Source organism: Stegostoma tigrinum, chromosome 19 (assembly GCF_030684315.1).
Source record: "Stegostoma tigrinum isolate sSteTig4 chromosome 19, sSteTig4.hap1, whole genome shotgun sequence".
In the NCBI taxonomy this organism is placed as follows: Eukaryota; Metazoa; Chordata; class Chondrichthyes; order Orectolobiformes; family Stegostomatidae; genus Stegostoma; species Stegostoma tigrinum.
In genome coordinates this window covers 24055375-24072388 of record NC_081372.1, presented here as the reverse complement: position 1 = coordinate 24072388, position 17014 = coordinate 24055375, and the positions used below count along the sequence as shown (strand labels likewise).

The window sequence follows — 17014 nt, the reverse complement described above, 5'->3', positions numbered from 1 at the left end:
TCACTGAGTTTTTGGATTCCAGTAGTCAAGGCTAGCATATGAAAAGGAGCCTGTTTGGTTCTTCTTAATTCATTGTTCTCCTACCTCGAGTGCTGATGAGGAATTTGAGAGAACATCTTTTCCAATCACATATTAAGCATTTGAGTTTGGTGTTCAATTGTAAAAGATTCACACTGGATACATAGCAGTAATTTTGTTTACCTCTCCACAGGTGCTGTCAGACCTGTGGAGTTTCTCTGGTATTTTATTTTTATTTCTGATTTCCAGTATTTTGCTTTTATTTCCCCATTTACAAGCTGCTTGTTCAGCCATCAAAATAAATGCAGCAAAATATTTCATTTGACCCCACTGAAATTCTGAAGTCGCATTTCCAACAACTCAAAGAGATGGAAACATGTCAAACTGTGGAAAATGCTGGAAAATATTAATTTTGCGCTCAATATAGGGCTCAAAGTACTCAGTGAGATTTTCAGGAGAGCATCAAGCCGATCAATTTAAAATACAAACACCCTATCTAGTCACCGCAATGAAGTCATGGGAGATCATCATAAAAAGTCGAGCTACACCTTAACTGCATCAGCAGTATATAGCAAGTGGTCTGAAGCTGAACAGTAACTCTGCAATAACTTGCTGGTACATAAAGAAAAAAATGATATTGAATGAATCAGTTTAGTTTCGATGATTGAAACAGGAAAATCATCTTTGTTGTTTTGAAATTTTGAGCAGTAGGTAAACATTGCGATTTGTTTAAAAATACTGTCACACTGAGTTGAGCCAGTCATGGGCTTTTCGGAGCTCTCTGACACCTATGCCTTACAACCTTATCTATATTTTGGAGGCAGAGGATCTTAACTCGCTGGCACAAAATTCACTGTCAGGAGTGGCCAATAATGCTCAATGCAAGTAAATATGTTCTTTGAATCCAAATCTGGAAAAGAGTTGATGTCTCTAACCATTACAGGGAATTCAGCATAAAGATTAACTTCACGTGCCCTCACAGTAACGGCTGAAACAAAGCACTATTATTGGCCTTTATGGCCAGTGGAGTGACAGGCCATATGGTCTGATGGCATGATGGTGGATTTAAAAAATATAGCCTCAAGGTCTTGCTTCATCTTGTAAGAACTCAACCTTGAAAATATATGATAGAGCCATGAAATCATGAACCATGAGATAAAGAAAAAGGGTTAATGGACCATGGGGTTATGAAAAATGACCATTCTGCATGGCTCTTCCTAAAGGCTTCCTCTAAATAACAAAGACGGTACCCAGCTCTATTTTGACCAAAACTTTCAGAAAACTGTACTAGGCTCTGCTTCAGTGTATTAGAATATTCCAGTGAAAGAATAAATTAATTTTGGTAGCACATTTGAGTTTGATTTAAATACTGCTGGAAGATAACACACTACTCAAATGGCCCAGATCCAAGTAAATGCAGTTAATCATATTTCTTTCTGACCACACAAGATTCCTGTGATACTCGTCTCAGGACAATTAATATGCTTGATTATATTTGCTTTGTAAGCTTCTGAGATTTACAATGGTGTGAAAAATACATTGGACATTTTCAGTAAGACAGCAAAAATAGATTTTGCATAACAGCAGCAAAACTTTAACATACCAAAAGTACATTCTGTGACATAAGAACAGGTCAATTTATTTGAGTCTATACTCTGAAGGTTTCAAAATTGAGATTTAAGAGCCATTTGTTATGGCAAGAGACAAACGGAAGTGGTATGCAACCAGTATGCTATTGTTATCCTCCTTCTTAATTGTAGAATGATACATATCATCTGTAAAAAGACATTGTTAGGAGTGCTGTACAGAACCCTAAATAATAGCCACTCTGTAGAAAAGGCTATAAATCAACAAGTAGGAGCATGTAAAAAGAATACAGCAATAATTACGGGTGACTTTAATCTTCGTGGTGATTTGCTTAATCATACAGGAAAGGGTACCTATAAGAATTAATTCATGTACTGTATCAGAGATAGTTTCCCAGAGAAATATGTCATGAAGCCAACGAAGCAGCAGGTTATCTTGGATCCGGTGATGAATAACGAGGCAGGTTTAATAAATGACATCCAAATAAAAGATTCCCTAGAAAGTAGTGATCATAACATGATAGAATTTAATATTGATTTTTGAGAGTAAGAAACATGGATCAGAAATAATAATGTTTAAATTAAATGAAGGGAATTATGAGGAAAATGAGGATAGAGACAGCTGAAGTGAACTGGACAGATAGATTAGCTGCAATGAGTAAACCAGCAGTAGCAGACATTTAAGTAGGTAATCCATGGCTTTCTATGCCAGGTGATCCGTCCAGTTTCATTTCTTTGAGACTTTGTTTAGGCGATTGGTATAACTGAGTGGCTTGCTGGGCCATTTCAGAGGGCAACTGAGAGTCAACCACATGTTGTGGGTCTGGAATCTCATGTAGGCCAAACCAGGTGAGGGTGGTAGGGAATCTTTTATTTGGATGTCATTTATTAAACCTGCCTCGTTATTCATCACCGGATCCAAGATAACCTGCTGCTTCGTTGGCTTCATGACATATTTCTCTGGGAAACTATCTCTGATACAGTACATGAATTAATTCTTATAGGTACCCTTTCCTGTATGATTAAGCAAATCACCACGAAGATTAAAGTCACCCGTAATTATTGCTGTATTCTTTCCTTAAAGGGCATTAGGAAGAATGAGAAAATCTTACTGCAACTGTACCAGGTGATGCTGTGACCACATTTGAAGTACTGTAAATAGTTCTGGTCACTTAGTTAAGGAAAAATATTATTTCATCAGAGGCGGTTTGGAGAAGGTTCGCTAGGATGGTCCCTTATATGAAGGGATTGTCTTGTGAGCAAACGCGAAACAGGTTGGCACTCTACTCATTGGAGTTAAGCATTGAAAGGTGATCTCATCAATAAATGTAGGATTTTTAAGGGGCTGACATGGTAAAGGCTAAGAGGATGTTTCCCCTCATGAGAACATCAAGGATGAGAGCATGTAGACTCAGAACGAAGGGGCACCAATTTAAAACAGAGATGAGAAAGAATTTCTTATTGCAGAGAATTGAGAGTCTTTGGAACTCCTTGCTGGAGAGAGTTGTAGGGGCAGAATCCTTGTGTAATTTAAGAATGAGATAGATTCTTGATCATTTGGTGAATGAAAGGTTACAGGGAAAGGGCAGGAAGGTGAATGTGAGAAGTGTCAGATCAGTCATGATTCTACTGAATAGAGAAGTAGACTGGAGGGGCCAAATGGCCTACTCCTGTTCTGATTTCTTATGGTCTTATGCATGAAATGGATCATGGAGCCATATTTTTGTTGTTTTCCAGCTATTGTTGCTCAGTTGCGCTTAAATGAAAGGAATGATGTATTCTCAACAGCAAAGGAGATATGACCGATTGCATGAACAATGATTTGATTGATGGACTAAGGTCTCCAAATATCCAGAAGGATCTGCACTTCTGCGAGTAATAGCTGTTAGCAAATTAATGGCAAGAGGTAAAGTAAAATTAATTAATGCTGAGTATCTACTTCACACTGTCACTCCTAATAACACAGATTTGACTTCTTAACCTAAAATCTCACATGTACTTCAATTCTGAACATAAGAATTAAACTTCTTTGCTCAGCCCATATATTATCATTTACTAAAAGCTATGAATATCTTGTTCTGTATTGCTTTTAATCATCGGGAGCTTCTGCTGATGAGAAAAACATCACCTTACCTATGTTCCATTGGATATGCAGGGCTAAAATTTACATGCATCCCCCCAAACACACACTCCCCCACTCATGGGTATGTCTGAATGTCTGACCTTCAACACTGTCTTCCCATCAATCCCCCAATCTCATCATGAGTTTTGGACAAAAAGATCTCAAATGCTTTCCTATCAAAAGAAGATCTTAAAACTTGAACAAGCAGTTCAGTAGGCTTTGTAGAACAAGGTCAGAGCAACACATTGAACAATAATCCAGGGAAATAGTGGAGCTTTGGATGAATCAGTTGTTTGGGTAGATTGAAAGAAGGAAGCTCTTCTCATTCAAAAGTCTGCAAAAATGAGACAAGGCAAGAGCAGGCAAACAGCTCAGAAGCCATTTAGAAGTGAAGTGTTCACTTTAAAGGAACTAAACAACACCACAGATGGTACAAGTCCTCAGCAAAGGGAGCAGGCGCAGGAAGACAGGAAACCTCAAGCATTTTTGCAGATAAGACAATGCAACAGAAGTGTAAAAGCATGAGAAAATTCCCAAAAAAAATCCAGAATTTGAAAAAAAAGGCAAAATGAAATTTATGTTCGTTAGGGCTAGTCAAGGAAGACAAAGCAAGATTCTGGTCAGTCACAAAAGGATCCAAAGCCAAATTAAACTGAATATTGTCACAGGTGGTTCAAATTTGGTGCACCAGTAGTTGACATCCTACATGAGAAATTACACAAGTTCCAGAAGTTAAAAAAAATTACCAGAATAATTAACCACAAGTGGTATGAGTAAAAACGTGAGTCTCTCTACGTTCTGAAGAATCATGGAATGTCCTCATGAATAAGAAATGCCTGCATTCATCTTGGTGTTTTGAAATGAGCAGATACTGTCTCAAGGAGAATTACGGGATTCCTTAAGAATTCCTACAGATGTTTCAGAGTGTAAGAAAGATCATGAAAGAATATCACATTATGTTGTTGATGACGTTATGCCAATTTATCTATCATACCACGTCCATTGCTGGAGTAAGTTGAAGAACAGCATGACAGAATGCTACACCAAGCAACTCTCGAACAGCCAACTATGGCAGTGTTTAGGGTTTCTCACAGCCTAACTGTGGGCTCAGAGTATGTGTAGATCAGACTCAATTAAACCGAGAGTCAGCCAGAGAGAGTAGTCCATGAAATGCTTGGAATGGACAACTGTCTAGCAAAACTCATCAATAGCATGCACTTTACCAGACTGGAGGCTAACAGCAGTTTTTGGCTAAACTGCTACACTATGTGGTAAGGTTTTAATGATCTTCATCATGCCTTTTGGGCAATTCTACTTTAATCGCATTCCTTTTGGGATATGATCAGATCCTGAAATATTTCAGTATACAATGCCAGATATTCTAGAAGGAGCAAAGAAAGTATTAGTTTTATCACGTTTGACATACAGAGCACTATAAAATAGGAATATAATCACAGAGTACCTGAAATTTCATTGTAAACTAGGCTACACTCATAGAACCATGACAGGATCTTTTGAGAAGAGCTCAACAATGTCTCGAATATAGTGTAAACTACAGCAGTTCAGAAGACAAAAGATAAATTATTCAGATGTGCTGGTGTATTGTAAACCCAGGTAGCCCACAATGATGGCTGTAGATGCATCAACAGGTTGCGGAGCAGTGTTTATTCGAGTTCAGAACAATGATAGAATAAATCCAGTCTAATTTTATTTAAAAGCATAATTTGCAACAAAATCACATTACCATGACTATAGAAAAAGAACACTGGCAGTAATGTGGGGATGTGTGCAATTCTCAGATTGTGTGATGAAAGTGATATTTCCGATTGATACAGACCACAGACCATTAGTTACACCATTGGATTCCAAACAGCAAGTCAAAATTCCATCACGTTTCCTGAGCCATGGGCTCAGACTGATGCGTTGTGGCTACACAGCAGTGTATGTAGCAGAAAAAAATCTCAGAGCAGCTAACTCATTTTCTAGAGCTAAAGTGGATCAAACTGAAATGAGAGATTTAATCCTTATTTTAGAAGTAGAAATATTTTCTGTAAACCATAATGTCTTTACCATCTTCTCTGAAAAAATTAGAAAATATCAGAAAAATGCACAAAAGTCGGACGTAGAACGTACCCAGATCAGAAAACTCTACCAAGAAGGTTGGTCAAAATATAATTCAAACAATCATGTTTTACAGAAGCATAATGAACAAAAGGAAACATTTTATCATGAAATTCTGTATAGAATCCATCTTAAACACAGCAAACAACAAAGTGCAGACAAGAAAAGTTAACTCAAGACAGAATAGGATCCCTTAAAGTGTGGAACCGCAGCAAATGGGGGAGACACGAAACGAGTGATTTGCATCAGTGTTTACTGTAGATAAGGATATGGAAGATAGAGAATGTGGGGAAATAAATAGCGACCTCTTCAAAAATGTCCATATTACAGAAGAGGTGGTGCTGGATGGCTCAAGACGCATTAGGTGCATAAATCCCCAGGATCTGATCAGGTGTTCCCAAGAACTCTGTGGCAGCTAGGGAGCTGGTTGCTGGGTCCCTCGCTGAAATGTTTGTACCATCATAGCCACAGGTGAGGTGCCAGAAGCCTGGAGGTTGGCTAACGTGGTGCCACTATTTAAGAAAGGTGGTAAGGAAAAAAACAGGCATCTATAGACTGGTGAGTTGGACATCAGTGATGCACAAGTTGCTGGAGGGAATCATGAGGGACAGGATTTACATGTATTTGGAAACGCAAAGGCTGATTAGGGATAGTCAACATGGCTTTGTGCGTGGAAAATCATGTCTCACTAACTTGATTGAGATTTTTTTAAAGAAGTAACAAGGAGGATTGATGAGGGCAGAGCACTGGACATGATCTATATGGGCTCCACCTAGACATTCAACAAGATTCCTCATGGTAGACTGGTTAGCAAGATTAGATCATTCAGAGTAGAGGGAGAACTAGCTATTTGGATACAGAACTGGCTCAAAGGTTGAAGACAGAGGGTGTCGTGAAGGGCTGCTTTTCAGACTGGAGGCCTGTGGCTAGCAATGTGCCACAAGGATCAGTGCTGGGTCCGCAGCTTCTCATTATATATATAAATGATTTGCATTTGAACATAGAAGGTATGATCAGTAAGTTTTCAGATGATAGCAAAATTGGAGTTGTAGTGGACTGTGAAGAAAGTTACCTCAGAATACAATGGGATCTGGTCCAATGGGACAAGGAGTGTCAGATGGAGTTTAATTTAGATAAATGTGAGGTCTTGCATTTTGGTAAGGAAAATCAGGCAAAACCCAGCATTTCTTTGGACAGTGGGAGGAAACTGGAGCCCCCTGAGGAAACCCACGCAGACAAAGGGAAAATGTGCAAACTCCACATGGACAGTTTCCCTGAGGATGGAATTGAACTTGGGTCCCTGGCGCTGGGAGGCAGCAGTGTTAACCTCTGTGCCACCCACCTGTGACATTTTGCAAGAAGCATATTCAATTATAGGAGATTAGTGTTTTGGTTGCTAAAAGTTATCAGACTTCAAATCAGGACAGATGACACAGGGACCAAATCAAAGAAAATCTTTTCAGACAAACATAAAATTTGGGGCAGGATGAGTTCACTCAACCCCTCTAGCCTCCTCTGTGAATTAACAAGTTGATGGCCAATCTAATCGTGGGCTCAACTGCACATTCCCTCTGACCCCCAATAACCTTTGCCATGCTTATTAGTTAAGCATCTATCTATCTATATTTGCCTTAAACATATTGAATCACTCCACCTCTAAAGCCCTTTAGAAAAGAAAGTTCCAAAGACTGAAAAAGAAAAAAATCTTCCCATCTCCATCTTAAGCAGGGGATCCTTTTGTTTTAAAGCATCTTCCCGTAACCCTAGTCTCTCCCACAACTGAATCGTCCTTTCAGCATCCACTCTGTGGTGTATCCTTGGGATCTTATGTTTCAATAAGGTTCATCTCTCATTTTTCTAAAGTGCAACAGATCCCTCTTGAATTAAACATGTCGCCTGTTATCAGCTCCAGCAATGGACCAATGGAGAAGCTAAGCAAGCAATGAAGCCAGGAAGATACCAATGATTGACAATAGTGATTGGGAGCTAACTTCACTGAACCACTCAGCAACATCACTGAGGAGTGGACACTCATTAGCAAAGCTACTTATAGGAAGAAAGCTAAAAATGTATACATATCCCATTGCTACAAAAACAACCTCTCAAACCTGATTCCAGGTATAGCGGAAAGAATTTATCAGCTTTAATACCAAGTCGGAAGACATACATCTGAGATAGGAAGTCAGAATATACAGTCGTGTACAATACACTGTTGTGCTGTTCTAGTTCTGGTGGGAATATTTCCAAGGAACAGACAACTATTAATATTTCTTTAAGGAGCGAAAACAAGTGAACATGGCTGCCAGAAACTTTGGGATAATGAGTAAAGAAATTCATCAATTTACCTTGCTGAATAACCAGTCAGAAAAACAACTGAAGACCACCACCTTCAACCAACGGTAAGGAGAACAAGATCAGTGTAAGCTGCAACTACCACAGAGTCTCAACCAATGTATTTCCTACTGGGAGTGTGGAGTGAGGAAGATGGTGAGAATGTTTATAATTCAAAGAAACAGTTGAATAACCTCCATATAAAAGTTGAGAGAAGTTTGGGGGCAGATAACGAGGTCATGAGAATGGATATGATAATGAGATGACAATGATATATACATCAAGACATAACAGTGATGTCAACAGTCATGTGCATTAGGCTGTGAGGCAAGGATGGAATGGATTTGTATTAGTGAGTGACGTATTTTCAGAGGAGAAGTTTATGTCTATTACTGTAGGGAAAAGAAACTTGCAAAAACTTAATAGAATCAGATAGATGAGGGGAAACCACTTCAAGCTGCATAATACCAGAATTGACAAAAATAGCTTTCTCTCCAATGCTGTACAGGATCCTGGTGCAACAAGTCTCAGAGAAACACCTTTGACATTTTTGACATTGATAGAAGCTTGACTAGCTAACAGGGGGAAACACAGCAGATGAGATATAATGAGTAGGGTGCTTCAGGAATCGGTGCTGGGGCCTTATACATACATCACCTAGATGAAGGAATCTAAGGTGTGGTTTCAAATTTTCTGAAGACACAATGATAGGTTGGAATTTAACTTGTGAAGAGGACATAAGGAGTCTATGAAGAGATATAGATAAATGAGTCAGCAAAACTGTGGCAAATGTGTTTATTGCAGAAATTGTAAAATTCTGTTTTAGCAGGAAGAATAAAAGAAAAGCTTGTTATCAAAACTGTGAGAGATGGAAGAGTTCTGAGGTCTTAGATCTGGTGGGATCTGGGTGTCCTAGTGCATAATTCACATAAATTAGTGTGCAGGCACCACAAGTTATTAGGTAAGCTAATAGAATGTATTCATTCACTTTAAAGGAATTGAACACAAAATTATGGAGATTATGTTTCAGTTCTACTAGCCATTGGTGAGACCACATTTTGAGTACTGTCTACAATATACTGTCTGGGTAGGATGGTCTGAGTAGTGTCTACAGTATATTGTCTATAGTATGTGTGAAAGCACTACAAGCATTTCAGAGAAGGTTCATTATTCTAACATCTGGAATGAGCCTGAAATGTTAGGACAGGCTGATTGTGTCTATTGGAGCTTAGAAGCGACCTGACTGAAACATGAAATTCTGATGGGTTGTTACAGGGTGCTTTGGGAAAGAATGAAACCTCTTGTAAGAAAACTTTGAACAAGAGGTCACTTTTTAACAAGAGGGCATCGCTCCTCTAAGACAAGATGAAACGAATCTTTATTTCACACAAGATGACGAGTCTTTGGAATTCTTTTCTTGAAAAAGCAGAATCTTTGAATATTTTTAAGGCAGACGTGGGTAGATTGTTGTTAAGCAAGGCGGGGTGGTGGGGGTGGGTTTGAGAGGAGGCAGGAATTTGGAATAACCAGATCAACCATAACCTAATGGATAGGCAGAGCATGCCTGAGGTGCTGAATGGCCACACCTGCTCCTCTTTTATATGGTCATATTTATATTTGAATGAGACACGTATGATCAGATGAGGATTACAGAGTTAAGAAAAATAGTTAGGGATTCACACAGTCTGTTTCTTACTTTAGATAGTTGATTTTCCTTCTGTCAGAAATAAGAATTGCAAATATCCATCTCAAGCTCCAAATTCCTGCAAGTATTTTGAATTCATTCCATGAGTCAGGTTTTTATTTCATAGAATAGAATAAGAATAAAAAGTGATATTTCGCAGAGTCCCTACAACGTGGAAACAGGACCTTCGACCCAACAAGTCCGTACTGACCCTCAGAGCATCCCACCCAGACCCATTCCCCATAGCCCACCTAATCCACACATCCCCAAACACGACGGGCAATTTAGCATGGCCAATCCACCTAACCTACACACCTCTGGACTGTGGGAGGAAACCCACACAGATACGGGGAGAATGTGCAAACTCCACACAGACAGTCGCCAAAAGGGGGAATTGAACCTGAGTCATTGGCGCTGTGAGGCAGCAGTGCTAACCACTGAGCCGCTATGATTTGTATGACTTCAATAAATTAGAACCAGAAATAATGCCGTTACGTACTAATAAACATTAATTGGCTATTCGCACTTCTTACATGTAAGTATTTGCAAGTTTTCATCAGAATGTTTTCCAGGTTCTAGCTACATCTCACATCACTGACGATACACAATTGCATAGCAGCTTTAAATCTCTGATACAACAGGATTGGGGTCACATCAGTTTCAAAATCCATGTTATACAGCACAGAAACAGACCCTTCAATTCAGCTTGTCTGCACTGACCAGACATCCCAATTTGTTCCAGTCCAATTTGCCATTATCTGGCCCGTATCCCTCTAAACCCTTCCTATTCATGCAAGGTGAATGGTAGAAAAGCAAGGAACAAAATCACTTAATTGTATATTTCCATAAATAGCGAGCCCAATTCAGATGAAGGGGTGTTGGACATTTTCCAGTTTTATTCCTATGATTAAAGCAATCTGAACTTTACATTGTTCACTTTTTGACAAGCTAAAATTGCTGTATGAGGAAATTCGGCATTTTGATTACAATTTGTTTGCTTTCAGTGAAAATGGACAGCTAAGCCAACGAATATGCATTGATTGTGAGTGGCTGCCCATGGTTGATTTTATTGCATCGAATATCTGAACAAAACAGCAGGCACCATGACTTTGGATGTTTCTGTATGTTGCAGACACTTGCCATTCTAACAACATGGCTTCTATAGGTGCAGACCAAACGCAAACCATTTAATTCTGTGTATTAGTGCTATTTGTAGAGTGATAGCTGTAATCAGAATAAAAGCTGCAAGGGCATGATCACTTTTATTGTGCTTCAAACATTACTCATACCTTAAATTGACCTTACAGCCATTAGTGCTTAATGATAGAAAGTTGAGAAAAATTGTTACCAGTGCATTTTCTTTTCAGTCACTCACCTTAATTAGCAACATAATTGGGTGCTAACGGCTCTCATGGTAACCATTACTGTCAATTATTAGAACCAAATGGAAAATGCAAACCACCTGGAACTCTGCTTCCAGATCACATACCACCATGGACACACAGTTTGCTGTTGCTAAATCAGCCTACACGCTAACAGAAAAAAAAATTAATGTCAAAATTGATTTTTAGGAAGTCCTCAGAAATCCCACCTGCTCCAACTCTACACCTGTCCAAACATTTTTACCATGTCCGACAATCACTGCTTCATTTTGACCCTTTAGAAGTAGAGTAGTAAATTCCATTTTTAATAAACTTACTTTATTTTAACTTGTACTTTAACAGTCATTCATAATATACAATAAATCATTCTTTTAATATTGTGTGTGTCGGGCTGCATTTTCATAATGCAGCAGAGGTGGGTGTTCCAGCAAAAGAACAGCTTTCTAGGGTGGTCCTGACTCACAGTGATTTTGGTGCAGGCATTGTAGGTGTTCATAATCAACTTGTTCAGAGCTGTCACGAGACACCTCTAGAGCTGGTGGACTTGCACCTAGGCTTCCTGGTCCAAGTGCAAGCATTGTATAGTGGATAGCAGCAACAGGGTACCAATATGCCAAATGAGAGCTCTGAAACACGTGTTAGCATGTTGAAGAGTGGTTGCCCTGGGAAAGAAAGGCATAGGCCATCTGAAGCAATCAACACTGATTCCATCATAGATATAAATGATGGCTTCTCAGAGACATGGGATGTAAGTTTTATGTTAGGCCTTCACAGAATGTGGCATTGCTGGTTGGGTCAGCATGAATTGCTAATCCCTAAGTGACCTTGAGAAGGTGGTGAAGACAAGCTCTTTTGAATTGCTGTAGTTCATATGGCGAAGATACATTCGATGTGGTTAGGTAGGGAGTTCCAAGGCATTGATCCGATGATGGTGAAAGAACAGAGATATAGTTCCAGAGTAGGATGGTGTGCAGCTTGGAGGACAACTGCAGCCTCAGATATTCTCACCTATCTGCTGCCCTCGTAAGGCTAGATCGTAGAAATTTTGAGTTCGTCCAGTGCATCTTGTAGATGTACATACTGCTGCCACTCTGCATTGCCAGCAGAGGGAGTGAATGTTGAAGATGTTAGATGGGGTAACAATCAAATAGCTGCTTTGACCTGGATAGTGTTAAGCTTCTCCAATGTTGTCAGAGCTGCGGATATCAACCAAGTGAAGAGCATTCCATCACACATATGGCTTATACCTTCTAGATGGTGGACAGAATTACAGGAGTCAGAATATAGATTCTTTGTGGATAAAACAAGCAAGGTGTATAAAGAAGAAAGCAGTAGTGTCCCTACATTTCCAAAAAAGGCATTTTATAAGATACCACCTGAAAGATTACTGCAAACATTAAATGCACAGGGTGTTGATGCATTAACATACAAAAAAAGAGCAAACAGGAAACAAAAGTCACACAAACAGATGATTTTCAGGTTGGCAAACAGTAACTATTGGGGTATCATAGGAATCAGTGCTTGGACCTCAACAAGTAAGCTGCACTACTGATTTGGATGAAGGAATAGAATGTATCATGTTTGTACTGATGTCAGGTTTGGCTATAAGTGTGAAGTTGAGTTAAGAAGATGAGACAAATAATTTGCAAAGGGATATAGATAGATTAGTGAGTGGGCAAAAATTTGACAGAGAGGTAACACTGGAAAACTTAACATAACCTATTCTGGTCAGAAGAATAGGGAAGCAGAATATTATTTAAACAGAGGAAAGGTTACCAAATGCTGCGATGCTGAAGGATCTGAACAGCTTCCAGTGGCTCACTCTCATGCAATGTCACTCTTTCAGTGTACCCTCCTCCACAAGTGCTTTTGGGGAAAACTTGTTCTACAGCACGCAGAAATACCTGGTCTATATTTTGTCATTATTCCTGAACACTTTCCGCACACACGTTGCACAATTGGAGGTACTCACAGAATTGTAGGTTTCTTGTCTGTGTGCCACATCATCTGTACTTACCTTCCCAAACTTCAAAAGATATTTGATGCACAACCTGTCTTTCTGCCTGAAAAATCTAATCTGCCTTAAACATCTAAATCTAAAAAACTGATCTTAAAAATCTGCAAAGTTTCGTTTCAATTGGCTGCTGGTTGTGCAAAACTCAAGTTTCTCAATCATTGCATATTTCATTAAAGCTCACTTTCAATTTTCAGTTAGTCCTTTGATTTAGAAAGTCTTCAGCATCTTCTCAAGTTGCTAAGTTCTGAATATCTGAAACATTAGATGTCATCTGAGGCACAAAAATTTACCACCTTGCAGATACGCAACAGTGTGTGAAACGGCTCCAATGATTAACCATGAACAATAAAATAACACCTTTGATACAGTACTGATGCTAATTTCTTCCAGCAGTAAATGATGATATAGAAATAAGTGTCAGAGGTGCTACAGGACATTTATGAAACCCCTAATTATTTATTACTATTGACTTATAAAAGTAAACATAAAAATTATCTTCTACCAGCTCACAACATCCTCAAGATACCCAAAATATTTCATATATTTGTCATTCTCGATTATTTACACAGGTCAGCAGTTCCCTAGCTCTATTTTATTTCATAAAGCTTGGCAGTGAAGGAGAGTCCTGAAGTCTAACTTTACAACATTAGTAGGCTTGCATTTTCAAAATATATGGGTACAAAAAAGCATAATCCAACCACTGGAGTTTCGGTCCATGGGTATGTGTGCAGCAGACCACCTACAACCACAGTTGTAGTTATAGAGGAACTTCTAGAGCTTTAACACAGTAACAGTCAGTATCAGAGTGTGGATATTGTTCCAAGTCACGGTGTGTGGTTTGGAGAGTAAGGTGGTGGTGTTCCTATTCATCTTGTCCTTCTAAGGTTTGGAAGTAAAAAATTTGAAAAGTGATGTCCAAGGAAACTTGGTAGACTGCTTCAGTACAAGTTGTATATGATGTAACTCTAAGTGGCAGGAGCAGAGAGAATGAATATTTTAAGGTGGTGGATTGGGTTCCAAACATGTTTGTTGGAGCAACACTTGTCCAGGTAAGTTTAGCATATCCAATCAAATTCCTATCTAATTATAGATGGTAGATGGGGTTTAGGAAAACAGGGAGGACATTGTTTGCCATAGATTTCCCAGCCTTTGTAGCAACAGTATTTACACAGTGTTCCAGTTAAGTTTGTGGTCAACTGCAATCCCCAGGATGCTGATGATTGGAGATTTATCACAGTAATGCTTTTGAATGTCAAGAAGAGATGGTGAAATTTCATTTTGTTAGAGATAGCCATTGTCTGACACATGTGTCTTCAACGTTACTTGCCGTTGTCAGATCAAGCCTGACTATTGTCCGTGTTTCATTGCAATATGGACATGGACTGCTTCAATATCTGAGGAATCATGAATGTGACTGAATGTAGTAACACCAACAGTGAATATCCCCACATCTGACCTTAGGATAGAAGATAGGTTGGGCCTCAGAAATTATCCTTAGGAAGGCTTGCAATTACATTCTGAGGATTGGGTTATTAGCCTTCAGTAATCACACTTGATTGATTGATTGATTGATTAATTTATTGTCACATGTACTGAAATACAGCGAAAAGCTTTGTTTACAAGTGGTATAGGCAGGTAATAGCAAGCAAAGGATGTACAGATCAAAAAGACTTAGACGGAGGCATACGGGTTACATTGCACAGGGTGTGTGCCAGGCAAGATCAACATTATTTGAGGCTAGAGAATCCATTCATCAGTCTAAAAATGGCTGGGAAGGAGCTGTTCCTGAACCAGCTCATGTGCGTTCAGGCTTCCGCATCTTCTTCCTGAAAGAAGACATTGTAGGAGTTCATTACTGGGGTGCGATGGGTCTTTGACGATATTGGCAGCCTTTCTGTGGCAGCAAGCTGTGTAAATGAAGTCCATGGATGCAAGATTGCCTTCCCTGATGGTCTGATCCATGCACTCCACCTTCTGTAGTTTCTTACTGTCCTGGGCTGTCATACTAGGCTGTTATGCACCCAGACAGACTGCTTTCAATGGTGCATCTATAGATGTTGGTGAGGGACCTTACGGGCATGCCAAATTTCCTCAGCTTCCCGAATGACTGCTTTCATGCAGTTATGATTTCAATCAATGGAAAATCTTCCTCCCGATTTTGATTGACTTAATTTTTTCTACAGTTCCTTGATGATATTTTTGCTTAAACACTGCCTTGATGCCAAATGCAGTTTATGACACTACATGACTGAAATTCAGCTCTTTTGTCCATGTTTCGGCGAAAAATGCACTCATGTCAGGAGTTCAGCAGCACTGGTGAAACCCAAACTGAGCATTACTAAGCAGGTAATTGATACAAAATTGCCAATTGGTTGCACTGCTGACAGCTTCCCTCATTGTGCTGATGACTGAGTAGAGTGACAGGTGTTAATTGGCCTTATTATATTTGTCTTGCTTTGTGTGGACAAAACGCACCTGGATAATATTCCACATTGCTGTGTTGATGTGGTACTAGAACAGTTTGATATTACTTCTGAAGCGCAGGTTTTTCAGTACTACAGCCAATATGTTGTTAAGGCTTTCAGCTGTTAATGAATCTAGTGCCTTCAGTTGTTTATTTACATCATCTGGATTGAATCAAATTAGATAAATCCTGCAGTTGTGATTTGTGGAGCCTGATGTTGAAGATAGTTGCAAACCGTTCTGCCTTGCCTTTTGCGTTGACATATTGTGTTTCCCTATTATTGAGGGTGGGAATATTTTTGGGGTCTCTTCCTAGGGTTACTGCCGTATGTTTACTTCTTGACAGAGTTCTTAATCGAGGAAAAGGATGAAAATCTAGAAGAACAAAAGACATCATTTATGGAGCTTCCTCAATATTATGCAAAAGCAGAGGGATGTAAGGTGTTTCAGCTCCCATCTATTTGTCAAAACGAAGGATTGCATCTATGACTTTGAACATCTTTTCAAATAGGTGGCTGCTTGGTGTTTCCAGAGGAAGCAGCATTTTTTTAAACTCCATTAGGCCTCCTTCATTGCTTGACCTTCATGTTAGTTACAGCCAGAAATTCCAGCATGTCTGTCTCTCAATGGACATACTTCACAAAATGCGGGGTTGGACATTAGCCTCTTCTCAAGGCACATGGACAAGAAATATTAATGCTAAAATATTTACAGATGAATGTGAGTCATTATCCCTGATACTTTGTAGTGAAGAACCTTCTGTGAATTTCCAATAGGTTCTCATGATCATTTGCAATTTGTTAACCCACTTTCTCTCAACTGTAATGTCATGCTTCCCAGAGATATGAACAATCAATTCATTTTACAATTGAATATTATTATTAACCATTATGACCTAATGATTCTACATCTGTTTGTTAGGCATGTAGATGTATGAATGTAGTTTGTTATGAATGTAGCAGGAGCTGTAAACAGTCACGCCTAAGTGGTGTGTAATGAATATTATGAGCATGCAAGTATACAGACAGGAACACAGTGAGTATAAAATTCATCTATTCATTTGGCCAGGTTGTCCCTAACAGCTGGTTACAGAATTCTTTACACCACATGTAAACTATCTGCCTTTGAGCTCAGTGATTAGAATGAAAAAGTACTAAGTCCAACTGATTGAACAACCTTGTCACTTAAAAGAATAGTAATGTATTTAATGCTATCCCCATGACAAATTTAGTGGTAGATGGGTATTTAATTGGGTGGAAGGGGTTTAGCAAGTCTCAGTTGGTAAGGCTC

The 17014-nt window shown here is 39.1% G+C and overlaps 1 protein-coding gene across 7 annotated transcripts in view; it reads right to left on the bottom strand.

Moving 5' to 3' along the window:
- LOC125461272 (receptor-type tyrosine-protein phosphatase T) overlaps window positions 1-17014 on the bottom strand; it is a 1279761-nt gene that overhangs the window by 812216 nt on the left and 450531 nt on the right. The gene's annotated exons all lie outside the window — the stretch shown is intronic.